Raw genomic sequence first — 16,266 nt, 5'->3', positions numbered from 1 at the left:
ATGGAATTACAATCCCATCTGCAATTTTTCTGTAAAACCACATCCTCACATTGTCTCCTCATCAAAACTAGTAAATAGACCTCAACACTTGTTTGCATCAGAGGCACTGCAGTTCCAATGGAAATGTCTTTTAAGGACTAAAAGCTATGTAGCAGTCTCAGTGCTGCACCAAGTCTGTATTATCTTGGTGCTCAGCAGGACTTAGTGCACTGAACTTGATGCTAATTTAGCTACAACTGTAAAGTTTTCAGTCAGCTCAAAGCATTGAAAGGGTGAACTCATGTCAGTCTGCAGAAAACTCTATGAATATGTCCTTAATTTTCATCTTTTTCCTCTATAATTTCTATTCTAGCTGAAGCTTTTCTTTTCCTTGGATGACACTGTTCCCTATGTTACAGAATCTGTCTGTACCTAAGAAGGACAAGCGCATTGGGAAGAACATTTCTTTTCTCTCTACTCCTCAGTACTCAGTTTTATAAAAGACTGTGCCTTTTTCCCCACTGAACTTTTGCTCTTTGCAAAGTCCACAGGGACAAAAATCTAAATAATACAGCCTGGTGACTTCTTTTTTCAATGTATATTGTATAAATGAGCTAACTACTGTATTTAAAACTGAAGAAGTTGTCAAATGAGCTTTATGAAAGTTATCAAAGTAATGTTAAATATTATACTGGGAAGTAAAAAAAGCATTGCTAATGTATTCACTCAACCATTGCTCACTTGCTGCTCACTGCTATTGGATTTATTCAACCTCACGCTTTTTGTCCTTCCTACTTTATTGATCCAAATAAATGACTCTATTCAGTGTAGAGTATTATATAAAAAAGGGAGTGGAATTAAATCACAAACTGAAAAATTACGAATGAATCCATACTTGTCCAAAGTCTTCTTGAACAAATAATAAAGTTCTTAGACTTTGTTTAACCTCAGGTCTTTATAATCAACAATCAGTAGAAGCTGCACACATCTCAGACTCTTTCATGAAACTGATAATATGCAGATCTCCTTGCAATATTAAATCTCTCTGATGTCCTGTATGTGCTGTCTTTACTTGTCTAGCTAACTGCACAACAGCTGTGTGAAAACTTCAACTGAACTGGATTTCAAATTGTTCGCAGAAGCCTGATAACTACATCCTTTATGAATCAGCCTCTTCTGTAACCATAACCAAATATTGCATTAACAAGCATTTGAAACACAGTATTTCACCTATTCAGTTATGCATGGATTTTCATCAAAAAAAGAGAGTGGGGTAAATAATATTAATACAATAGGATCATATCAAATTATAGAGTTTTGCAACACAATCCATCACAACCAATCTCTTTGCATGGTGCCCAGGTGGGTAGCTGTGCAAGGATAATCCATCAGGGAAGCCATGGTCACGTATAAGCTAGCTTTGAGGGATGTATACAAGACCACTTTCCCTCATCATTATACACAAAGACTGACAATGACATACAGAAAAAAAAAATCCACAAGACCTAATGCCTTGCTTTTCTTTCAATTAGCCCTGCTGAAGACTGAGCACTTCCACACAATCTGACTCCTCCTGAGGCAGCTGCCCAGGTTCCTTCTGTTTGCCTTTACAATGGATGATAATGTGAGTTGGGGGTAGGTTTGCAGATTACGTGTCACAAATAGTAGAGTAATCCGAACAAGACCCTAAAAATCTGTAAGCCAGTATACTAAATGTTGCTGTGGACTTTGAACTATGGGGCTGGTAAAAAAGCATAGATATGCTTTTTCTATCAACTCCTGTGTTTAGGCATTCACAGAATCACAGAATGGTTGAGGTTGGAAGGGACCTCTGGAGATCATCTAGTCCAACCCCCCTGCTCAAGCAGGGTCACCTAGAACACGTTGCACAGGATCACGTCCAGGCGGGTTTTGAATATCTCCAGAGAAGGAGACTCCACAACCTCTCTGGGCAACCTGGTCCAGTGCTCTGTCACCCTCACAGTGAAGAAGTTTTTCCTCATGTTAAGATGGAAGCGTCTGTGTTTCAGTTTGTGCCCACTGCCTCGCGTCCTGTCGCTGGGCACCACCGAAAAGAGTCTGGTCCCATCCTCTTGACACCCTCCCTTCACATACTTGTACACGTTGATAAGATCTCCTCTCAGCCTTCTCTTCTCCAGGCTGAACAGGCCCAGCTCTCTCAGTCTTTCCTCATAAGAGAAATGTTCCAGTCCCCTAATCATCTTTGTAGCCCTTCGCTGGACTTGTTCCAGTAGTGCCACATCCCTCTTGTACTGGGGAGCCCAGAACTGGACACAGGACTCCAGATGTGGCCTCACCAGGGCTGAGGAGAGGGGGAGAATCACCTCCCTCCACCTGCTGGCAACACTCTTCCTGATGCACCCCAGGATACCATTGGCCTTCTTGGCCACAAGGGCACATTGCTGCCTCATGCTTAACTTGGTGTCCACCAGCACTCCCAGGTCCTTCTCCACAGAGCTGCTTTCCAGCAGGTCAACCCCCAACCTGTACTGGTGCATGGGGTTGTTCCTCCCCAGGTGCAGCACACTGCACTTGCCTTTGTTGAACTTCAGGAGGTTCCTCTCCGCCCACCTCTCCAGCCTGGCCAGGTCTCTCTGAATGGCAGCACAGCCCTCTGGTGTATTGGCCACTCCTCCCAGTTTTGTATCGTCAGCAAACTCGCTGAGGGTGCACTCTGTCCCTTCATCCAGGTCATTGATGAAGAAGTTGAACAAGACTGGACCCAGTACTGACCCCTGGGGGACACCGCTAGCTACAGGCCTCCAACTAGACTCTGTGCCACTGATCACAACCCTCTGAGCTCTGCCATTCAGCCAGTTCTCAATCCACCTCACTGTCCACTCATCTAACCCACACTTCCTGAGCTTGTCTATGAGGATGCTATGGGAGACAGTGTCGAAAGCCTTGCTGAAGTCAAGGTAGACAACATCCACTGCTCTCCCCTCATCCACCCAGCTAGTCATTCCGTCATAGAAGGCTATCAGATTGGTTAAGCATGATCTCCCCTTGGTGAAGCCATGCTGACTACTCCTGATCACCTTCTTGTCCTCCACATGCTTGGAGATGGCCTCCAGGATGAGCTGCTCCATCACCTTTCCAGGGATGCAGGTGAGGCTGCCTGGCCTGTAGTTCCCTCGGTCCTCCTTCTTGCTCTTTTTGAAGACTGGGGTGACATTGTCTTTCTTCCAGTCCTCAGGCACCTCTCCTGTTCTCCATGACCTTTCAAAGATGATGGAGAGTGGCTTAGCAATAACATCCGCCAGCTCCCTCAGCACTCGTGGGTGCATCCCATCAGGGCCCATGGATTTGTGGGTGTCAAGTTTGCCTAAATGATCTCTAACCCACTCCTCCTCCACCAAGGGAAAGTCTTCCTTTCTCCAGACTTTCTCTCTTGCCTCCAGGGTCTGGGGTTCCTGAGGGCTGGCCTGAACAGTAGGGACTGAAGCAAAGGCGGCATTCAGTAACTCTGCCTTCTCTGCATCCTTCATCACCAGGGCACCCACCCCATTCAGCAAAGGGCCCACATTTTCCCTAGTCTTCCTCTTGCTACTGATGTATTTGAAGAAGCCCTTCTTGCTGTCCTTGACATCTCTCGCCAGATTTAATTCCAAACGGGCCTTAGCCTTCCTCGTCGCATCCCTGCATACTCGGACAACGTTCCTATATTCCTCCCAAGTGGCCTGTCCCCCTTTCCACTCTCTGTAGACTTCCTTCTTCTGCTTGAGTTTTGCCAGGAGCTCCTTGCTCATCCATGCAGGTCTCCTACCTCCTTTGCTTGACTTTCTACTCGTAGGGATGCACCGCTCTTGAGCCTGGAGGAAGTGATCTTTGAATATTAACCAGCTCTCTTGAACCCCCCTTCCTTCTAGGGCCCTAACCCATGGGATCCTCCAAGTAGGTCCCTGAAGAGGCCAGAGTTTCTCTCCTAAACTCCAGGGTTGTGACCCTACTTAGTGCCCTGCTGCCTCCTCCTGGCAGGATCCTGAACTCCACCATCTCATGGTCACTGCAGCCAAGGCTGCCCCTGACCTTCACATCTTCAACCAGTCCTTCTTTGTTTGTTAGTACGAGGTCCAGCAGCACACCTCTCCTTGTTGGCTCCTCCACCACCTGTGTCAAGAAGTTGTCACCAATGCTCTGCAGGAACCTCCAGGACTGTTTGTGCCTAGCTGTGTTGTCTTTCCAGCAGATACCAGGGTGGTTGAAGTCCCCCATGAGAACCAGGGCCTGGGATTGTGAGGCTACTTCCAGCTGTCTGTAGAAGGCCTCATCGACTTCCTCTTCCTGATCAGGTGGCCTGTAGTAAACACCCACAACAGTGTCACCCATGCTAGCCTGCCCTTTAATCCTTACCCATAAGCTCTCGACTCGCTCTTCATCCACCCCTAGGCACAGCTCAATACATTCCAGTTGCTCTCTCACATAAAGAGCAACTCCACCACCTCGCTTTCCTGGCCTGTCTTTCCTAAAAAGCACATAGCCATCCATGACAGCATTCCAGTCATGCGAGCTATCCCACCATGTCTCTGTAATGGCAATGAGATCATGGCCCTGCGACCGCACACAGATCTCTAGTTCTTCCTGTTTGTTCCCCATGCTGCGTGCATTGGTGTACAGACATTTCAGAGAGGTGATCGAGCATGCAGGTTTCCCAGGAGGGGTACAAGAGGATCCTCCATAGTCACATCCCATGTGCACTTCCCTGGCTGCATTCACCTGCTGGAGGCATCCCGACTTGAGCTGTCTTTTGCCAGCTACCCTGGCACTATAACTCTCCCCTTCCCCTGTCTTTCCTAGTTTAAAGCCCTCCTTACCAGGTTGGCCAACCTTTCGGCAAAGACACTTGTGCCCCACTTAGTGAGGCGGATCCCATCTCTCCCCAGCAGTTGTCGATCTTCAAACAGGGTCCCATGGTCGTAGAAACCAAAACCCTGCTGCCAACACCAGCGGCGCAGACAGTCGTTAACTTGGAAAGTCCCTCTTCTCCTCCTCTCATCCATCCCCCTCACTGGCAGGATTGAGGAGAAGATGACCTGGGCTCCCAGGCCCTTGACCACCATCCCCAGAGTTCTGAAATCCTGCTTGATGGTCTCCAGTTTGCCCTTGGTGTCATTGGCGCCCACATGGAAGAGCAGCAGAGGGTAATAGTCCGAAGCGTGGACAAGCCTTGGCAGTCTTTCCATGACATCTCTCACACGAGCCCCCGGCAGGCCACAAACCTCTCTAGACATGAGGTCAGGTCAGCAGATAGATGCCTCCGTCCCCTGCAGCAGGGAGTCCCCCACAACAATCACCCGTCGCTTCTTCCGAGCGTTCCGGCAGGGCACAGGGTCTGTTGTCCCAGGTACTTCCCTTGCAGCCATGCCCAGCTCCTCCTCATCCTGGAGGGCACTAAACCTGTTCTTCAAAAGCAAGTCCTTGGGAGGAGTAGGAGCCTTTCTCCTCCCACGAGCAGTGACCAGTTTCCAGCCTTCTTCTATGGTGTTATGATGTACCATTTCACACGGCACAGAGCCCTCTGGCAACTCCACTGCTGTGAGGGATTGGGACTCCCAAAGCTGCACAGTCTCCGAGAATACCGTCTATCTCTTGCTCCGCTTCTCAGATGCTGTGCAGCCTACTGACCTCCTCCCGTAACTCCCTTACCTGACGACATAGCCCATCAACAGCAGCACACCTCCTGCAGGAGAGCTGGCTGCCAGCCCAGGCCTCCTGGAGAGGCCCCAAGCACTCCCTGCAGCCTGAGACCTGTAGAGCTGCATCTACTGTCAGAGGGTCGGTCTGGGTCCCAGGCTCTGACACAGCAACTCCAACAGCCGCTGGGGAATGCGCTCCGTGGCGTGTCACAACCATACTTGAGGAAGCGTGCACCACAGGGAACAGAAACGAAGGTACCTTTGTGCGCCCTTCTGCGTGAACTGCTGCGCAAACTGCTGCATCTGTTCGCTGCCTCTGTTAGCTGCGCTCTGCATATTAATAATGCATGTTAAACCATAAAGGAAGTATAAAAAAATTGTAAAATCAACCTGGAAAATAGCTTAGAGACAAGAATGCAATATGGTAAAATCCCGATTAGCCAAACATTATTTACTGACTGTCTCTGTTCTCCAAAATCAAAGCATTATTTCTCAGCCTGTATTGTTTATCATTTTTTTTCCTTTTATCTGAACTCTCTTTCCTATAGATATTGACAATTACAGAATTTCTGGTGGCTTTAATCTTAGCACTGCAAAGAGACAATCAGTCAACACATAACTATTTTGTCATGAGTGCTATTATCTAAGTTAACAGGTGAACAAATGACTTGCCAGGACAATTTACCGCATTTAGGTGGGAAAAGAAAAAGATGAAATAAGGATAACTGAAGTTTAAATTTTAAAAAATAACCTTCATAACAAAGGATTAAATTTACAAGAATGACTTTTTTGGGGAAAAAGTGTATCATAACCTAATTTATTCTATTCCCTGTTATGTTTAAATCACAAAGTTTTTGGTCTTAAAACATAAATTTGCATTCTTTTAAATGATAAATACTAGTTCTTCTGGAAAAACTGGCAAATACTCTCTGTCTGCTGTTCATGTTCATATCTTATTATTGCCAAGGGGAAAGAAATGAATGTTGTGGCACAATATGCCCCATTGTTATTAGTGCAGTCACTTCTATGTAAGTAACTGTGCCAGCCTGATGTTATTTTACATCCATTGTAAAAAAAAGGAAAATAATATCACAGCATGACCTTATGAAAGCATTTCTCAAGTTTATAAAATTCATTAATCAACCAACTTCTCTTTGAAATCACTATATAAAATAATTTATTACTAGACTCTCTGTAGTAGTCACAAATGCTAAACTCAGCTGCTACAGATGTCTCCACTACCTGGTCTGATAATTGGCTTTTGTTGCAACACGACCTTCTTTCTCCAAAGAACAAGGAATGCTAATTAGCTCATGAAAGGCAAAGAAATCCGCACTTTAAAAGCTCATATTGTCCTTTGCTGTCTCCAAACTTAATGTAACCTATGTGAGTATATTCTTGTTAACAAAATATTTTGGATACACCTCACATGACTTTAATAAAATTATTGCTTAACCATCAGTGAAAATATGCAGATATTTCGTTTAACATTATGCTGCATGCATATTATTTCACTCAAGATTCAATATATCACTTTGTGAAATTGATTTATTGGTTCTTTTACACTAAAATCTCTGAAACAGCTAATATTAATGAATTTGCTGTAAACTAGCTTGAGATGACATCTTAATAGATTGTAATTGTCATGTACAAATGTCTTTTGCAGGAGTGGAAAGTTCTACAGGACTGAGATATTGATCATTAACACAATGATCCATGTCACAAGCACCTCAGTTTATCATAACCTCACTTCCTTAATGACATAAGTAAGCATTTTAATTCAGGAGATATTACAATAAATCAGTGTGATACTGCATTGGAATGCTGTCAGAAAGAACTGCTTTGTTGGAGGAAAAGCTAAAATAGTTTCAGCAAACACTATGAGAACAGCAGAAAACTGTGTCATGATCTTGATAACATGGCACAGTTACTAAGTTAACCCCTAAGTTACCTACCTTAACCAAGGACTTCAGGAATTTGCCTGGTAGCCCTGGAAAGAACCAAAGTTTGGTTCTTTCTCTTGTTGACTTTTTTAACTCTTCAGAGAACAACTTCAAGTTGTATAAATTGATGTATTTAAATGATAACAGCAGAGCTGTGTGTAAATAAATATTACTCTGTCAAAAACCGCTGCTCAGAGAGCCCCATCGTAAACTGGCTTCTGTATTCTGCGGGGGGAAAAAAAAAAAAGAGCTGGGTGCAAACAAGCTATCACTAAGCATCAAGAGTGCTGAAAAGTAACAGCTGTAGCAGGGAAAATCCCTCTGTTCAACCCATGATATGCTATCACTAACTCAAAGTGAAAGGTTGTACTGTGGTTTGATGTTGAGAAAAGAAGGAGTAATCAGACTCTGACAACACAGATGTGTACTGGTTTATGACTGACCAAAGTGGAGATTTTTCACTGATGAGGCTGTGACAAGTATCTGTAGAGAAAAGAGGAACATTAGCTCTACATTGCCAATGGGAAAAACTGGTAGTGAAAGAAGAGAAGATAGCTAAGAGATGGCAAGAGAGAATGAAAGCCACAATGAGCATGATAGGCATGACTGTGGTAAAGAGGCATTCTGGAATGACCACAAAACTGGTCAGAGATAATTCTTTTTCTGTCAGAAAGCGCTGATCCACTGAAAACACACCTTCACATAGTGCACTGATATCGAGAATGGATCTATGAAAATATGAAAAAGCCGGGGTAATGTCATTTTTTATTTTGACATGATTTTTTTAAAATTGATTACAATACAATAATACGATACAATTTGTATTCTTTTTTTTATATTACTTCAATAACTTCTCTCCTTCAAGGATGCTTTGCATTTGTGCTTGGAGGATGCATAAACCCCAATCATCTACTGCTTAGAAATTGGCGTTTTAATAATTCATGTTCTCCTTGCTCCTATCTGTTAATTCAGCCCAAGATTTCACTAAGATTTGGAAACTGCTGTCAGATGCAAATGACAGCCTTATCTAATATATATGCTATGATTTTAATTCTAAATCTAGGGCCTAAAATGTTTTCAAGCAAGATAAGTATACAAATGATTCTATGTTTCTCAGAAAAGCCCTGGATAATATTTTAGGAATTTAGGACTGCCTGGGAACCGGATTTTTTCTTATGTAGATAATCCACGATTTCAAAATAATAATAATAATAAAATTTATGCAGTTTGGGAAGGGGAAAAGGAATGTTGTTCGAGGCCCATCCAAATTTTTAATCAAATTTTGTCCTTTTTAGTTATATAATGTACCAGTTATAGAATACAATTTTGTTAGTGAAATCTTCACCTGAATTCCTGGTGACTTCGGTCAAGACCAGAATTCTACTTGATGAGCCTTTAGAAATAAACTTCTTAGGATGAACATCTCAACAGTGGACTCCAATATTGTTAAAAACTTTCATACAATGCGGCTAATGAACAGATTAAACATAAAAATACTAACTTCATAGACAGCTGTGAAGAGCTGGAAGTCTATTTGTTGAATAGCTTCCAATGAAAAAATTAATAAGCTCTTTCTTTGGACACTCAATTATATCATTAACAAGAAAAAAGAAAACTTTGCAAAGTAGATTTTAGAAAGAAAATAGGATTTATAATCTTACACTGTTAAGGAGATATTTTTCATTTATACGTTTTATAGTAACTTCTCTCCTTCAAGGAAGCTTTGCATTTATGCTTGAAGGAGGCATGAACACCAACCCTCTATTGCTTAGAAACTAGAGCTTTAATAATAGAGCTCAAACAATCCATGTTTTCCTTGTTACTGATCTCTGTGCTCTTGGATATTCAAACTTAGAGAGGACCTATGGACTGTTGCCATCCAAAGCTCATTATAAGACTCTGGTGCTTTGCTAGAAGCCTTTGTAAAAATAAAAAGCTTGAACTTTTGTGGGTAGTAGTTTGTCAGAAACTTGTTAACTTGAAGGGAGAATAATTTAGTTCTGAAAATATAAGAAAAATGAAATGTAGCTCAAGGACCTGCTTTAAGTGTCTGGGAAAGACTTGAACACTGCTAAGGTAGCACTTATATGAAATGGGAAGCACTGTTTTCAGTTTGGCATAACCTAAAGATTTGTCTTTTTCTCTGTGTGGTTGATATTTAGCTGAATTGACTGAAGGTATAACCATGTTCTTTTTCTAAGCTTATGAAAGAGAGCAAATTTTATTTAGCAATATTGCAATATTGTTTTCCAAGTTGACAGTCTTTTCATCTATATTTTCAAAATGACTTACATAGATTGCTTCTATCAAAAGCTGAATTTTTAATTTCTTGAGGCAGATCTTGCTCACATATCATTTTTGTTATTCAGCACAAATATTTCATAAAAAAATTATGCAAAGCATATTGGAAATGGAATACAAAGAAAATATATATAGAACTAAAATGGGTATGACCAATCTATTATAATGAAGCAAAGAGGAAAAATGTCCCATTTTTAAAGCTATTTTAGATTATTTCTTTTAGATCTTGCTAGATATGACAATTTCCTTTCACTGTACTAACTTCCGGCATACATGAGACAGGTAGGACCAGAAACAAAGTGATCTAACCATTGAAACATCTCTCTGCACAGTGGAAGGCAGATCCCTGAGTTAGGTGTCAAGATTTCCATGGAGATAAGAGAATGCCTCATAACGGAAGCCCAAAACACCAGCTGAAGGGTGGGAAGCTAGAGCTAGATATTGGCAAAAAACAAATCCTGTCATGTTGAGATAGGATTGTTTCCTCAAAATCATTCATGATTCAAAGCCTACTTTTCTTTCAGAACTGAACCAAAGATCACGCTTTCCTTTAAAATGAGCTTTTCTCTAAATATTTTTGCTGAATATACAAGTGGTTAGATCACTTCTCCACGGCACAGGCAACCACGCTCCAATGCCCTCACTAAAGGGTCTGGCTTGTAAAAGTTGGTTGTTGCAGGGAGAAACTGTTCAGTTCACGTCCTTTAATCACACCAGGACTAAAGAGGTTTATTGATTTATTAACAACACATAATTAACAGGTAATCAGAGAACTATTCATTCAGGATAAATATCAGCAAAACAGAAGATAGACCGAAATACCGGATACTTGCAAAAAGTTGATAAACACCTGCCGATTTCTAAAATCCTTCTCTAACTAATCGCGAAATCTTCTAACCCCCCCTCCCCCTCCGCCCGCCCCCCGCTCCGGGGGCCGCTGCCGCGGGAGGCGCGGGCCCTCGAGCTCCGCGCGCGCCGCCGCCGCCCGCGCGCCGCCCGCCCCCGCGGAGGCAGCGCCGAGGCGCCCGCGCGGCCCCGGCGCCCCCCGGCTCCCGGCGCTGCCCCCGCACTGCCGCTGCCGCGCGGGGCAGCTCCCCGCGGCGCCCCCGGCCCTGCCCCCCCCCGGTTACAAGGGGAGTAAAGGTTAAAGAGGGCACGTCTGGCTCTTCTGTGCGGCTGCTTTACTGTGGTGGTCCGAGATTCAGACCAACTGCGTCCTCAGATAAAGCAGGAATCTTAGAATAATACTTACCTGATGGGAAGATGACTTTAGTGTTAGCTCTAGCTCTCAGGGCTGTTAAGCATTTTATATTAATCACTGACAGACCAAAATAAAGAAATAGCTTCAACAAAAGTTATTGAGAGTACATGCCCTTACAACAACTCTCTCCAGCTGATAGTTTAGCCTGGACACCTGTTTAAAGTTAAAAAAAAAAAAAAAAAAAAGTCTCAAGGACCCTTACATAGAGGGAAAGGATTTGAATCCAGGTTTTCAACACATCCTGGCTGATTGCTTTAAGAGCTGAGCTATTCAGAAAGGAGGGTAGAGATTGCTTCACGTCTCTTATGAAAGAAAAGTAGAATCTTTCACTGAACTTTGTGCAGAGCCCAATCTCTTAGGCATACTCAGAGGCGGCTTACACAGATGATTCCTCTGAGTGTGCTCAGGAGCAGAACTTTATGACAGGGTAACTTAAATATCAGAAGCGACAGTCCCTATGGATCTTCATTTCATCCAGAATTAGACAGCATATGGAATACTTCAGCAGTGCAACTAAACTCTGCTTAAAAGTCATTTGATGGATAGAAGGGTTTTTTGCTTGTTTTCTGTTTTATAAAAGTGGTCTTCAGCCTCTGTGTGCCTTGGTACACCATTTTGAAAATACCCTGTGTTTACAAAATTTAAAGAATTCTGAATTCTGTAAATATATTACAAATGCCCAGAAAATATAATTTTATGGGACCACATCATTTTATCAGGTTAAATAAAAATTTGTATAAAAAATCTTTTTTTTTTCTGAATTAACCAAAGACCCCCTGCAGGGGCTGTAAATTCAGTACATTTTACTAAATAATGCCTACCTGCATTGCTTTGATTAGCACTGTAATTAATATTGGCAGTAATTTTCTACATGGATATTTAGTCATATTCAACAGCTAAATAATAAAATTCTTCTGCTTTATTTGTCAAACTTTCTATCATGCAGAGCTGTTTCACAACATGGCAATGCAGATTTTTCCATGGTTGTCTGGATGCATTTTTTTGAGGTCAGTTGTGGATGAAGTTGCCGGCTTTCAAAGTTTATTGCTATTTATTCTTTTTAAATTGAAAGCTTAAATAAACAATTGCTGGTATAAGATATCAGTTACTTATATAAAACAACAATTGCTGATATAAAATAACAGTATCAGATATAAGACAGTATGAAACAAAATGAAAACCTTCTGCAAAGCTAAACTATACTGTACCCCCAGCCTGCTAACCTCGTAAATTAAAAGGTCTGCTGAAAAGCAAAGGCTCCCAGTTTAACTGATGCTCCTCTCTGTGCACTTTTTTATCCTTGTTGCTGTACACCAACTGTCAGCACAAAGAGCTGAATTCACTCTACCTGATTTTAGATACCTAACTGAAGCATGAAGTTGGGGCAGTCTGAAGAGAGTCAATCTGAAGGCAATATAGGTAGCCTAAAGTTTGAAATTAGCTGAAAGGATGCTTACATCTTCCCATTGATGACTAGGTTCTTTGCTCATCTGTTGCAGTTAAATGCCTACATTTAGATAAGGTGAAAATGGACCAAAGAACTCCATGAGTAGTTCTCATGGGCATGAGTATTTCTTCCCTGAAAAAAAACCACCTGAAAAAGCATACTGAGGTGTGTGCAACTCTTCTGAAGTAACATCAAATATTGCATTGACTACTGAGAGTGTCCCTTAGAATGTTTCTTAGAAAAGCCATTTTCTATCCTGCAGTTCTCTACAGTCCAAAGAGTTACATAATATAATTGGATCTGTTATTCAATCAACAAATGTATATTTTCCCCAGTAATTTTTGTTTGGTTAGGAAATTGGGGACACTACATGCAAATGAGGGACAATCAGCTTATTCACAAAAGCTGCATGAAAGCCCATTTCCCAGCAGCGCAGACCATACAACTAGCATTTAGGTTTGCCTTTTGGCAAAAAATTCTCTCTCTCTCTTCCTGATTTCCTCAGCTCCAGCCACATTTCCATACGTAGTCCAGACCCACTGACACTTCATTTTCAAACTGTAATATTAACTTTTCATGAATCTGCTGTGGTTACATGTGCAGGCCAGGTGAGACTGGGCCATTTACCCCATAATACATTTGTTATAAACACACAGACAAGCTCGCACATGATACAAATGCCAAATTTATAGTTTGGCAGCTAACCTGCAATAACAGGCTCTAATGGTGCCTTGCAGTAAAAGCAAAGTATAAAATTCTTTTTACAATGAAGGGTAAGCCATTCTGTAGTGAGGTAAGAACATATAGTTACTATGGACTGGCTGATGTGCTGTAAACTGTCATCTTTCTTGATCATGAGATAGTTCGTTTATGTGCCTATTCCCTTAATGACACTTGGAAAGTCGTCAGTACAATTCCAAAACTGCTGCTGTCAAAAAAAAAAAGACAACAGACTGCTTCTGATAAAGTTCTTTCTTGTTATACTTAACAATAAAGCCATTGTCTGTGAGACCTTCTGACGCTGCTGTTGGCACAAGAAATGAAGTTAAAACTGGGCCAACAGGGAAAGATAAGAGTGATGGTGCCAATGGCTCATTGCTTGCTCAATATGTAGTTCATACACCAACAAAAGGTCTCCTAGGATAGAGTCTTTTGCACATTTATCTGATTTTAACTTTCTTCTATAGCACTAGTCCCTTCTGTTCTTGACCTCATTCTCATTGATCAGACTTAGCTGTGAAGATCTCTTAAAATAATCCTGCCATGCCATATAGCACTTGTAGTCTGTTACGTACAAATGTCCTGAAAAAGACCAAATGGTTGATTCTCATCATTCCATTTGGAAACTATGTTATACCTGAATTGCCTCACTAGAGACATGTCTTCAAGTTTTCTATTTACATCTACTTTAATGAATAAACAGATATTTCATTTCCAGTAACCCCAGAGAGAAATCAATGACCTGTACTCAAGAAGTTCACCTAAATCAAGCGGTAGTTAGAGGTTTTCAGGCAATGACTGGGAAATGTCTGAACTATACCCTGACCAATTTGCTTACCAAACTTCATCCCTAAAAATAATTGAGTTTTTATTTCAGTTAAGTGGAAATGCCTAAAAGTGTCCTGTTACCATACAATTTCATGTCAAGAAGGGTCCTCATATATTAACTCTTTCAGTTATTCTTTTTTCAATAACTTCACTAAAACAAGTAAAGCTTCCATACACAAAATAGTTAACAAACTATCTATTAGAAAGGTTCTTTTTCTAGAATAAAATCTTTTCTCAGATTATAACACAGAATAATAGTTTTAATTCCTGTAGCAAGACAACATTTAACACCTGTAAAAATCAACTGTAATCCCTTCTCTCAATGAACATTTCCTACCTACTGTCCTGAGGGTGTATAATGTAAAAACAAGTTTCAAGCCAAGTGGTTTAGAAAGATAAGACCAGACTTAAGTCCTTCTGATTTTCGAGTTATTATCCTAGAACAAAGTCTCATGTCTTGGCTCTACTCTACCAACAATTGCAAAAACAGAATGAGCCTCTGCCTCCAGCAATCACTGACAGTGAAGGACTACAGAGAGGAAAGATACTGTAACATGTTTTATCTAATGGCCAAAATGCCTGTTTTTTGCCTGGCCATTACTATTCCAATCATCACCATTTCTGGTTCTTCTCATTTGCTATCTCTGCCTCTACCTTTGCTTTTCCTTTATTTCCCCTGCTTCTTCTTACTTATTTTCACTGTCTGGTGGAAGATCCCATAAGAATTTCATTCATGACTCTAACTGAAGGGGTTTTTTTTGAAAAACTTTACAAGCATATTAGCCTCCTGGTCACCCTAAGAAAACCTGCTGGAAATCTATTTGTCTGTTTGTTCCTTTTCTCTCTCTTGCCTGAGACAGTGCATAAATTCAATAGCTGAACAGTGAAAATACCTTTAATTCTGATAGGTTTGGACAACATGCTGTTATTAGAATCCCTGTATCTTCTTTCTTCTCTTTCCTTTAATTTCTGATTTGGAAAAACTTTAGTTGGTCAAAACAAGAACTGATTCCCCCTACAAAGAATATCGTAAGCCCAGCCTGTTTATTCTTCCTCATTTTGTGGAATTCCTCTGAGATTACTGGCTTTTGTAACTTTTCTTTCATAAATTCCTATGCCTTGGTTCTGAGCTCTCCTCATGGTGATGATCAGCTCATAGTTAGTGCATGTTTCTAAAGCAATATCAGTCTTTCTGTACATTTCCTTCCCCAGACCCCTAGCCTGTACTAGATCCCATAATTTTAAAACAATAGACATAATTTACAGTGAGTGTTTCATCAGTCTTTAAAATCTGCTCAGAATTATCAGATGCTTTTTTTTAAAAAAGAAAAAACCTTTTGTGACCAGTAATAAGACCTTTTTTCTTTTTGTGTATCTGAAAGATCAGTTTAATATGATCCTATTTTCTTTCAGAATATCCACATATTACTAACAACATTTTCTTTCCTGTGGACTACTTTTCCTGGGAACAAAGATTTGTTTTATTTTTCAATTTTATTTCTCTGAAAAGCTTCTAAGAACTACAAGGACTTACTAGAGAAAATGATAGAAATATAAAAGACATCCTTTGAAGGATGTCCAGGATTTCCTTAATGCTTACCCTTAATTCTTATGTTTTATCATGCTTCATACTGACTTGTCCACATGCATTCCATTTTTGTTTGCAAAGATCAAGTACTGTCTAAAGACTAAATAGCAAGTTTCAAAAAAAAAAAAAAAGGTTTTTTCTTGCTTATAGGCAAGAATATTCTGGGTAAAACCCTTTTCCTACCCTTAGAATATATTTTATATCAGGAGTACATTATGTTTACCACAAAATACTCAGAATAAATTTATAATGTTTTTCTAGTAAGTAAAACTGTTTTGTAATTTTGCTGAAAGGTCTAGGGGTTGGTTTGTTTGTTTTAAGGGAAACTAATGAATGCAACTTAAAAAGATTAGAATTCTCCTCTGCAGACAAGATCCAGAGCTGATGTCAGTCAGAGGAGCTAGGGCTGCTTTACCAACTTGGATCAGGTGAAAAGATCCCACTGCAGTAACATTAAGAAAAACTTCTCTCATTCTTTGCCCACTAATAGCAATAAGGAGATTAAAAGCATGCTGTACTTCTTCTGGCCAAGAGTTTGAAAT

The sequence above is a fragment of the Apteryx mantelli genome, chromosome 1 (genome assembly GCF_036417845.1).
Source record: "Apteryx mantelli isolate bAptMan1 chromosome 1, bAptMan1.hap1, whole genome shotgun sequence".
NCBI classification, from domain to species: domain Eukaryota; kingdom Metazoa; phylum Chordata; class Aves; order Apterygiformes; family Apterygidae; genus Apteryx; species Apteryx mantelli.
The sequence above is the reverse complement of the archived record's forward strand: the minus strand, read 5'-3'. Positions refer to the sequence as shown.